This window comes from Pseudochaenichthys georgianus, chromosome 11 (assembly GCF_902827115.2).
Source record: "Pseudochaenichthys georgianus chromosome 11, fPseGeo1.2, whole genome shotgun sequence".
In the NCBI taxonomy this organism is placed as follows: domain Eukaryota; kingdom Metazoa; phylum Chordata; class Actinopteri; order Perciformes; family Channichthyidae; genus Pseudochaenichthys; species Pseudochaenichthys georgianus.
This window is the reverse complement of record NC_047513.1, coordinates 28651691-28661511: the sequence shown is the minus strand read 5'-3', so window position 1 is coordinate 28661511 and position 9821 is coordinate 28651691.

The window sequence follows — 9821 nt, the reverse complement described above, 5'->3', positions numbered from 1 at the left end:
ATACAGTGAGCAGGCGGAATAAACACATACAATAACTTTAAAATACAGTTATCGTGATACGTAATACATGCGTCTTGTTGAGAAACATTTTGTTGACTAAAATGTGTGATTTATTGAAGGGAATTCGCTGTGGCTGCTTCTATTTTGGGTATACAATCTTTGTTATAATCGGTCCACATGTGATAAATGGACCATGCCGAATTAACACATGACCCTCAGTATACTCATAAAATACCGTTATCATGTTTTTTTAATACATGCGTTTTGTTAAGGAGCATATTTGGGACTGCGATGTGTTGAACGGTTTCCCCTCATGCAACAGAAAGCGAAACTATAGAGCTGATGCTGCTCGGTCATTTCGGCATACAACCTGCTTACAACGTGACATCATGCATGAGAAACAGATGTATTTATGTTGTGGCTTCAGGATCAAATCACCAATAATATTACATAACATCTGAGCTTAAATTGGTGGATTTAACGTCCCACGTACCCGGGGATTTCGTACTTCTTTGTACTGTTAAACACAAATAAACACACATATGCTTTATGATGTGTTTATAAAGAGCAGGAAGATGACCTAGTGTCCACTCGGTCTCTGCAGCACTCTGCCTGCTGGATTAGAGGGCATCTGAGGACAGTTTGCATCATTGCTCTGCTGCAACAAAAAAACACACTTGGAACAAATAGGCATTTTTTCATTTTCTCTATTGGTTTATCGCCAGATTAAGAATATTTCTCCGAAGGCTCACAACATTTCTGGGCACAAAGTGGAGCTATATCTGTCTGGGTTACAGAGTTTGATCAATAATGTGAGGGATTGTCATCCTTGGAGGGAGGGAGGATGATTATTTTCGTTATTGATTAATCTACTGATCACTCTTTTGATAAGAGACATCCAATGATATAAAACATAATAAATGAAACACATCCACATTAAAGAATCTGGAACCAGGGAGCATTTCACATTCATTCTTTCATAAAGGATCAACATCTTAATTGATTAACACTATTGTGTGGCCCTATAGATGCATTTGCCTTCCACTTAGGGTGCAATTATCACGTTTCTATTGAAGGGGAAACTGTTTCCTGCTACACCCTGAAGAAGGCTCTTTGTTCCGCCACTATTGTTAACACCTAGTCTCTATTGTATGAACAGGGTCTGGGATGTAAACAAATCCTAATGACAGAGCTGTTTGATTGGTCTATCACTATTTGCCTGAGCAATGCCTTACACCTCTTCCTTATATACCACTTGTCTTGGTGTTGTCTAATTGTATAATGGGAAAGGATTACAAATAATGAATCAGAAATCCTTTTTAGTCCCAAAAAGTCAAAACAAAATTAAGTAGGGTAACATATTGAAAAAAGGGGCAAAAGTGTTTTAAAATCAAATAAGTGCACAACTATTGTTCGTTAATTGTTGGTGTAGTGCTCTTCCGGTTCCTTCATCTCTATATGGTTTCCTGAATGTGTTGTTGGTTGTTATCCTGAGAAAAAGGTCTACACAAACTGAAGAGATTTGAATTCTACCACAATGAAATAAGTCAATAAATACCCCAAAAAGCATTTGCCCCATCATCACTGCACCAGGCTGATTGATGAATCCTAGTGAAGTGATTTCTTGATCATTCCAGTGAAGTCCTTAGCATCTCTTAGCTGGATGTTTCCCCTCAGTCCGTCATGGCTCCCCCTCCGTACTGAAGTCACATTTGGGTCGTTCCTGTCAGTCCGCGTCCTCGACAGGGGATTTCTTTCCTCCGTAGAAGAGCCGGTGCGTGTGGTTGTTATTATCATGTTCTCTCCCCGAGGTGTCCTTCACCTCAGGAAGGACACAACAATCCACGACTCTATGTTCCCAGTTTGATGCCGTGTACCTGCATCAATCACCAACGCTGTCATTGTGTTTGTTGCAGCAGGCTGGACGACATTGACCTCTTGTGTCTATTAAAAGCACAGACTATATTCCTTATGTCAGTTGTACCATGAAAATACACACATTTCAAGAAGACATCCACCTTTTTAAACACAGTATAGTCAATGTACCTATATATACCATGAACGACCATTGTTTGCGTCTTTCTATTGGACTCTGACAGAAAATGTGAGTCATTTCCCAGAAAAGACCGGATATGAAATGTTTCAAAATCATTATAAAAGCAACAACTGTCTTGCTGTGTCTTCCACTGTATCGGGCATAAACAAAACCATCATCACGCCATTATCGACGTTCCTGTTTGTTTGTTTGTTATGGATCCCTGTGGAGCTGGAGTCTATCAATCCTGATGCTTCATGGGTGCTAAAGTGGCAGCATAATGGACTGTCTGTGGCACTGATAGGCCCCGAATGGCTTTCACTGAGTTTTCCACTGGAGCCAGAACTGTGTTTTTACTTTAGATGAAGTTAACCCCACTAAAGGCACATTCAGTGGTGGTATGATACACACGTATTTGGTGTGCGGGGTCTTGGAGCTGTCCTGAGGTCCCACGGCCTGCTGAGGCTTTATGAAATGGCATGAACTCTGTTCTTTTTGTTTGTCAAAGGTCTCTCTGTTCAGGCTAGAGCAGCGAAGCCAGAGAGACAACATGGATATTCATCAGCTTCGTTCTCATGTCAGTGATGGGTACTCAGACCTTAAAGTGTCCTTGGTAGCAGGTGAACTGTGAGGGCACTTCACTGATGTTTTCCACATTGCTATTTTTAGGCACTTAAAGGTCCCATGTCATGCTTTCCTGTTATTACCCGTCCCCTTGTGTTATGTAGCTTTTCCTGCATGTAAACGGTCTGCAGAGTCACAAACCCTCAAAGTACACCCTGTAGGGAGTAAAACTCTAACACAGAAAATACCTGTCTAGCTGCCCCAGAACGCCTCGTTGGATATTTCTCATTTTTGTCTTCCTGGGGATGGTGACCATACCCAAATGGACCAATTGGTCTCAGCCTGAAGATGGCGGGACGCGTGTGTGAGTGCTCGGGCTGGTTTCGGGCTGGGTTTCGCTGTGTCTCGCGACCCCACGCAGCAACCAGGAAACCACCAGTAATCCAGCTCACACTGTCCGCTCCTCGCAGCAGCGAGCCTCGCAAGGAAGAACATGCCAAGTCAAGATGCAATCTGGATCTTATGAGACACAAAGGAAATGCATATAGGACAATGGTTTCACTTTGTTTTTCATTTAGATGGTAGGCTTAAGAATCCTTCAGGGGTTTTTGTACCGATCAGAAAACCTCAATGCAATAAACGACTTTAGTGTTGGTTTGGAGGAAATGTATTGACTAAGTGGGGCTTTCCAGTGGCTGTTGTGTTTGCTAATGCTCTCCATGTTAGCATAGCATGCTCAACAGGATGGTGCTTTTCGCAAATGATTGTTATGATGTGTCCCATTGGTGCTGGGAAGTGATTTCCAATACAACACATCTGACATACCATTTCTAGCTAGGTTAGCATTGTTAGCAAATGCCACCATGTTCACAGGTGGACCTTAAACTATTTATTTATTATTTTATTTATCTGCAAGTTCGTTTTTCAATTATTTGATACATTTTTAGTTTTAATGACAAATGGCCGTTACAATATCTCAGATCACAATTAAACATAATGAGCTTTTTGGTTTAAAATAATAGGCAAAAACTCAAATAACTGAAGTTTATCGAAATCTTAAAACATTTCATGAAATTGCTTTTTAATTACTCATCAAATATGACGCAGATTCATGTTTTATGAATCAATTTTAAGGGATCTCTTTGGACACATATGGACTGGTTGGTGAAACCACGGTCTTGTTTAACATATAACAAATTAAATCCGTACGTCTCCAACCATCTCTGGATCCCGTTCATCTCAACATTAATTCTGAACGGCCACAGCAGTTTAACCAGGAAGCAGGAAGTGACCGTTCTCTGTTCGGTACATAATGCTGAAGTTGCATTGCTCTTATTGGAACAAATGTCCTCCCGACGCCATACATCATCAAACACCTCCTGCCTCCAACCTGGAAACACATCCTTTTTTCCAGCCACCACAGCGGTAATAAATCACAGCTCTGCGCAGAACCCTGTGTTCGTGATTTAAGATGTGTCGTGTAAGCGGTGCATCCTCACGTAGATTCAGGGTGTCAACGCTTCAGCTCGTCATGCAGCCGGGGACCCAAGGGTGCCCTCATCCATCATTAGGATCCCCCCAGCAGCAGACTCAAGTTAAATGTCAAAAGTGCCGTAAGCGAGCAGATTTCCTCGCCGCCGGAAAACGGCCCAAGACTACGGGAGCGGAAATGGAATGATAATGAAAATGGAAAGTCTAAAGCAATATACCTTCGAGATACAAATAGTGCAAGAAAAAAATGTGAATAGTCCAAGACAATGGCGATAATAGAATAATACCCAAAGTATTGTTGTTATTGTTTTGTTTAATGCTTTATTTATACAGTCAAATGCAATACAAAATAATAATAACCATATTATATAAATCTAAGAAGTTCAAGTAAGAAAGAAAGATTAAAACAAATACAAAAAAATAAAATTGAATTAAAAAAGGATAAAAGCATAAGTAGCAAGGATGTGCCATACAAAGATAAATAATTTGTTTACTTCCGCACATTTCTTATACTATCTACATACATCTTATAAGAGTAATAACATATGTATAATATCAGTTAAAAATAGTTAACATTGCTGGAAGTATACACATATTGATAGATGTCTTGTAATGCACTGTTGAGGAGACACAAGTTTTTCATTCATTGCATAACTACACCGTAGTTGTGTAAATGATATGTCAATAAACTTTAGAAATCTTGAAATCTTGAAAGGGATGTGCAAAATAGTCATTATACACAGTCTTTAATTAATTTTAAGTCTGTCTGTATGTGTGTGTGTGTGTGTGTGTGTGTGGTGTGTGTGTGTGTGTGTGTGTGTGTGTGTGTGTGTGTGTGTGTGTGTGTGGTGTGTGTGTGTGTTGGATGCCGTCAGAGGCCCCGGGGCCGAGCGTATGGACCCAGCGGGGTTTCTCCGCGAGGTGGAAGGGCCACCCCCCCCCCCCCCCCCCCCGCAGAGAGAGCAGCCTGTCGGGCAGAAGGCCTGTCAGCTGCACCCCTCATTCACAAAACACCAAGTGGACACACACACACACACACACACACCACACACACACACACACACCACACACACACACACACACACACACACACACACACACACACACCACACACACACACACACACACACACACACACACACACACACACACACACACACACACACACACACACACACAGGCCAAAAAAAGGACCTTTTACATTCATGCCCATCCAATAGTGCCCCTGCAAATGCCATTCATACATAGTGTTTGATATCGCTGCTGAAGGTCCTCTGAGGATGAAGAGCATCACAGTGACGTCTCCTCCTGTCCTCACTCTCACATTGTCCATCAAGGTCATGTTCTGCAGAGAGGAGGACACCACTTGCTTTTATTTAATTATATAACAGCCGGTTGTGTTTGTTTTTATGGGTTTGTCCAGTTCAAAAAGCCTGGTTGGTATCTACAGGTAGAGCTCTTTGGCAGCCATTTGTACTTCTTAGCATCGTGAGTGCATGTCACAATATTAGCGCTGCATCCAGTAACACTATCTTCTCTCTGTGTGTGGACGATATAGATTTCTGGATCCCCTATGGCAGGCTTCCCCTGTCTGTTGATTCTCTGTTGGTGAAATAAGAGAGCGTACGGCTGCTCTCTCCCCACATCACACCACCTTCACATCCAACAGATCGCTTCAGCTCATTGTTTTTGGATAGGAGCTACAAAAGAGAAAGAGGCTTTTTTTGTTGTTTTACGTGGAATCAAAAATGCAGGTTGGGATGTCCTGATGTGTCGTGTATCCTGCTTAACCCGGCCGCGTCAGGCTCAACAGAGTTAGTATTGATCCATCAGTTACATCATGCAGACTGAGTCCAGCTTCTCACTGGTTTCCATTAGCTGATTTCCTCCCCTTCATGCTCTCTCTCTGCTCTGGTGGTTACTTGGTTTGAAACTTATTTAAGAAGCCCTATTATTCTCTTTGTGGTTTTCCTATAATGGGTTCTGTAGGTTTTTGAGCACGTAAACGGTCTCCATTGGAATTCTTTGTTTACTTATACATCTTAAAATTGCTGTCATATTGAATAGACATCATTTACAGGGATTTTAGCAGATTATTTTCAATTTGAGTCGAGTTCACATGATCAATTTAAATGCAATATTATCAGTACTTGCTCAGTTTTGGTCTCCACCTAAACAAATCCTACAAATATATTCCTCTAAATCAGGGGGTCAAACTCAATTTCATCGTGGGCCACATTAGCATTATAGTTGCACTCAAAGGGCCGGTTGTAACTATATAAATATACATATATAAATGCATAATATACATGAAATTATGTATTATATTATATTATTGCCTCTGCATTGGATTATTATTGGATAGGGTAATAACTACGTCTGAAAGCAGAAGTCTAGGGCAAATAATTGCAAGTCTCTTCAGTGAGAATGTCACAAAATGAGATGCATTGTGGGACATATAGTCTAAGGGCAACATGCTTCTGTAAAATAAGATAAGATAAGATGGAACTTTATTAATCCCCGTGGGGAAATTCAGTGCTTTAACAGCAACAGGGTAAGATTGAAAAACAGGAGAGCACAGATCCACACAGATTAATACAATTAGGATAAATCAAAGAAAAAAACTAACTATAAAATAAGAAATTAATTAAAATGAACATATATAGATATACTGTTATAGCATGTAACCGTATAATAAACGTATTATATTCTTTGCAAGCTCTTGCGGGCCACATAAATGAAGTCGCGGGCCGGATTTGGCCCCCGGGCCTTGAGTTTGACACCCCTGCTCTAAATGCTCCATTCAAACTCGTGTTTATTACCATCATTTTAAAGTGAAATGCAAGATAAGATAATCTAAGAGCAAAATTCAGAAACTATAAAAACTAGTTTGTGCTTTTTGGAATAACTATCAGGAACCCGTTTAATATTCAAAACTAAATATTATTGTATGGGTTCACGACAACCTGTCTGCAGATGCCTCTACCAACTCAACACACAGTGAATAGCAGCGTGTGTTAGCCTAACAATTAGCAAAGCGCGTCATCTACCTCACTCTGAAGTTGGACATCTTACACCAAGCTTTTTGAACTCTTAGGTTTGTAAATCCATAAGCATTGATTCACAGAGTCTAACACGATTCACAGAGACTAACAAGATATTTAAACGGTGTCACATTTTCAGGAAGTGTCCTTACAGAAACCCACACTGACTCCCTGAACCCACAAACCCTCGCCTAACTTAGATGTAGAGACCATTATAGCACATTGCTGGTCATTTGTCCTATATTTAGCATTTCCTCCAAATATTTTTAACTTGTTTTCTCTTCACTTGCACAATGCCGTCCATTCTGTCGTTCTTTGTGCCTCTGCCCTTGTTCCTGCTTTGGTTTGCTGCTGCTCTAAATATGTGCCCACTTTTTCTGTGAATGACCCTATTTTCCGTAAGTCCGTAAATAAACATTTTTATTATAGAGTAACGCCCCTTGGTTACCTATAGATATACATTTGGTTTAGTAAGTGTTTAGATACTCTGGATTTAAAGGGGCCATGTTCAGCTCATTGTCAGGTGTATATCAGTATGTAGTGTCTCTACTTTAAAGAGTCCTCTCCTGCTGATGTTCAGGTGTATATCAGTATGTGTAGTGTCTCTACTTTAAAGAGTCCTCTCCTGCTGATGTTCAGGTGTATATCAGTATGTAGTGTCTCTACTTTAAAGAGTCCTCTCCTGCTGATGTTCAGGTGATATCAGTATGTAGTGTCTCTACTTTAAAGAGTCCTCTCCTGCTGATGTTCAGGTGTATATCAGTATGTAGTGTCTCTACTTTAAAGAGTCCTCTCCTGCTGATGTTCAGGTGTATATCAGTATGTAGTGTCTCTACTTTAAAGAGTCCTCTCCTGCTGATGTTCAGGTGTATATCAGTATTTAGTGTCTCTACTTTAAAGAGTCCTCTCCTCCTGCTGATGTTCAGGTGCATATCAGTATGTAGTGCCTCTACTTTAAAGAGTCCTCTCCTCCTGCTGATGTTCAGGTGTATATCAGTATGTAGTGTCTCTACTTTAAAGAGTCCTCTCCTGCTGATGTTCAGGTGTATATCAGTATGTAGTGTCTCTACTTTAAAGAGTCCTCTCCTGCTGATGTTCAGGTGTATATCAGTATGTAGTGTCTCTACTTTAAAGAGTCCTCTCCTGTTGATGTTCAGGTGTATATCAGTATGTAGTGTCTCTACTCTAAAGAGTCCTCTCCTGCTGTTGTTCAGGTGTATATCAGTATGTAGTGTCTCTACTTTAAAGAGTCCTCTCCTGCTGATGTTCAGTTGTATATCAGCATGTAGTGTCTCTACTTTAAAGAGTCCTCTCCTGCTGATGTTCAGTTGTATATCAGTATGTAGTGTCTCTACTTTAAAGAGTCCTCTCCTGCTGATGTTCAGGTGTATATCAGTATGTAGTGTCTCTACTTTAAAGAGTCCTGTCCTGCTGATGTTCAGGTGTATATCAGTATGTAGTGTCTCTACTTTAAAGAGTCCTCTCCTGCTGATGTTCAGGTGTATATCAGTATGTAGTGTCTCTACTTTAAAGAGCTCTCCTGCTGATGTTCAGGTGTATATCAGTATGTAGTGTCTCTACTTTAAAGAGTCCTGTCCTGCTGATGTTCAGGTGTATATCAGTATGTAGTGTCTCTACTTTAAAGAGTCCTCTCCTGCTGATGTTCAGGTGTATATCAGTATGTAGTGTCTCTACTTTAAAGAGTCCTCTCCTGCTGATGTTCAGGTGTATATGTAGTGTAGTGTCTCTACTTTAAAGAGTCCTCTCCTGCTGATGTTCAGGTGTATATCAGTATGTAGTGTCTCTACTTTAAAGAGTCCTCTCCTGCTGATGTTCAGGTGTATATCAGTATGTAGTGTCTCTACTGGGACATGTCTCCAGGCTTTAATGTTCAAAAAAGCTCTGTATTCTCTCATACTGCCTGTGCTGCAGCACCTCTTTCACTTGAGTAAAATATATTAACTTCAAACCACATATATCCCAAATTTCCCAAATAATATTGTCGTTTAAAATATTTATTATTTGATGTCTGAAACCACAACCTTTTTTATTTACTAAAATCTGGATCTAGTTTGACATTTAGGTGTTAGTTCCAATACAATTAACAATGATGTTTTATCTTATAATCTAATGACAACATTTAACCTGAATTATGAATTACTATGAATTAATTTGCAGAAAATATTTATAAAGGTTGAATAACCTGTAAAAAACGAGACGCCGCCGGTTTAAATTTAGTTTATTTTAAAGCCTGGTGACGGACCCTCTGGCTTCTTACATCCTGAGGCCTTTTTTTTAATCGTAATTTATTGACTTCTTAATTTAAGTTATTGCCTATAGTAGGTAACAGTATTTGAAGAGATACCCAGCATGCAGTGGGAACCAGTTACACAAATCTGGATGCTCAGCAATACCGAAATGTGTTTTTGGAGCAAATCCCGGGACGCAACGTCGAGCGTAGCGTTTGAATCCAACTAAGATCACTCTTTATTGTAGTCAAAAATTGTTTTATTTTTGGAATGGAGAAAGTCAGGTATTCTGGGAACAAATCATCATTGCACAAGACCGTTAGTTATGAGATCTCATTGGCCCTAGGGGATCTTCATCATAATTTCCCAACAGCTCCAACCCCCCTCCTCCCCCTCCTCCTACCCAGAGGCTTTAAGGCACCTGGCAACAGGTAGAAA